Below are 2500 nucleotides of genomic sequence, written 5' to 3'. Positions count from 1 at the left end.
CTGTTCATTCCCTCGACCGCTGGGGTCGTTGGGGGGACATGAGGAAGATGTCATAGTTCGCCACGCCGTTCTGTTGGCAGCTGTCGTGAGGAGATCTGGCATCGTCATTTTGGTCCATTCCTTGACGTTGTCGGACCAGCTCTTTCTCTGCCGTCCCCGTCTGCGCCCTCCCTCTACAGTCCCTTGCAGGATGGTTTTGGAGAGGGTGTTATGTCGTACGACGTGACCAAACCATACCATCTTCCGTCGTTTGACAGTTGCCAGCAGTGGTTCTTATAACTGTGAATGAGCACCTACCTGAAGGTTAAGAACGGCGGAAGGAGAGGATTGGGCCCCGCCTTCCTGTGTCGAGCCCTGGACACAGTGGGTATGAGTTCACTACCCCGACGGCTGAAAAAAGCTAGGGGATCTTTAATCTGGCACTAGAAAAAATACAGAAGTGGCTGATAGCACTGATCCATATTTTCACATTCCTTCTTCGTGCGGACAGTGATGGACTGGAGCCATCTGGAGGAGGACATCGTCAGAGCAGGCTCTGCCAGCACATTTACATCAGCGCTTAGCAGATTAACATCGCCTGCCTCCTAAGCCTCTAGACAGCAGAAGAGATTTTAACCAGTTTTTAAACCTGTAGATACCTGTTGTGGCTACTCATTGAGACCTGAACCTGTAGGAAAGACTGTTAGGTCAGTGTGGTGGCCTTTTATACTATTTTTGCGCTCTCCCTGTTCCGTGGCGTTTATAGCCGATGATTGGCTCCTACGACGTATGCATCCAGATCCAGATCCAGATCCAGATCCTTGAATAACTATCACCCCTGACCTATATTTCACCTGCATAACTCTATCTCTGTCATCTCTGACCTATATTTCACCTGCATAACTCTATCTCTGTCATCCCTGACCTATATTTCACCTGCATAACTTTATCTCTATCACCACTGACGTACGTTCCACTTGGCATAACTCTCTGTCACCTCTGACCTATATTTCACCTGCATAACTCTATCTCTGTCACCACTGACCTATATTTCACCTGCATAACTCTGTCTCTGTCACCCCTGACCTATATTTCACCTGCATAACTTTATCTCTATCACCACTGACGTACGTTCCACTTTGCATAACTCTGTCTCTGTCACCACTGACCTATATTTTACCTGCATATCTCTGTCACCCCTGACCTATATTTCACCTGCATAACTCTATCTCTGTCACCTCTGACCTATATTTCACCTGCATAACTCTATCTCTGTCACCCCTGACCTATATTTCACCTGCATAACTCTATCTCTGTCATCTCTGACCTATATTTCACCTGCATAACTTTATCTCTATCACCACTGACGTACGTTCCACTTTGCATAACTCTGTCTCTGTCACCCCTGACCTATATTTTACCTGCATGTCTCTGTCACCCCTGACCTATATTTCACCTGCATAACTCTATCTCTGTCACCCCTGACCTATATACCACCTGCATAACTCTATCTCTGTCACCACTGACCTATATACCACCTGCATAACTCTGTCTCTGTCACCCCTGACCTATACACCACCTGCATAACTCTGTCTCTGTCATTCTGTGTTCCCATTGTTCATGCACGTGTCAGCTCAAGGACATGGGGAAGGACGGGGAAGGACACCAGGGGCAGAGCACTGCTGACTGTCGATACAATATGAAGGAGGAGGAAGGTGGCAGAATGGTTAAGACGCTCATCTGCCGGATACAATATATCAGTGAGGGTCTGGGTTTGAATCTCGCTCTCGCCCTTAATTTGCCGTGTGAGTGGAAAATCAAAACTTAGCGTCTACAAATTCGGATGAAACTATTAACCGAGGTGCCGTGTGCAGCACGCACATGTATTTGTATTTGTATTTCTTTTTATCACAACAGATTTCTCTGTGTGAAATTCGGGCTGCTCCCCCATGGAGAGCGCGTCGCTATACTACAGAGCCACCCTTTTTTTTTCTTTTTCCCCTGCGTGCAGTTTTATTTGTTTTTCCTGTCGAAGTGGATTTTCTACATAATTTTGCCAGGAACAACACTTTTGTTGCCGTGGGTTCTTTTACGTGCGCTAATTGCACGCTAGCACACAGACCCTCGGTTATCGTCTCATCCGAATGACTAGTGTCCAGACCACCACTCAAGGTCTAGTGGAGGGGGAGAAAACATCGGCGATTCAGCCGTGATTCGAACCAGCGCGCTCAGATTCTCTCGCTTCCTAGGCGGACGCGTTACCTCTAGACCATCACTCCACTTCGCTCCCACTTGGCGAAATGATAAAGGAAACCCATCGCAACAACAGGGTGGTTCTGTGGCAAAATTCAGAAGAAGAAATCCACTCTGATAGACAGCACAAATCAGCAACGCAGACCTGTGGCAACGTACCAACCAGCTGCCAGCCGAGGATGAAATCCGGCGCAGGAGATGGGGATGGATCGGTGCACACCCTGAGGAAGCCAGCCAGCAACATCACAAGGCAGGCACTATCATGGAA

The sequence above is a fragment of the Babylonia areolata genome, chromosome 29 (assembly GCF_041734735.1).
Source record: "Babylonia areolata isolate BAREFJ2019XMU chromosome 29, ASM4173473v1, whole genome shotgun sequence".
Lineage (NCBI taxonomy): Eukaryota > Metazoa > Mollusca > Gastropoda > Neogastropoda > Buccinidae > Babylonia > Babylonia areolata.
The sequence above is the reverse complement of the archived record's forward strand: the minus strand, read 5'-3'. Positions refer to the sequence as shown.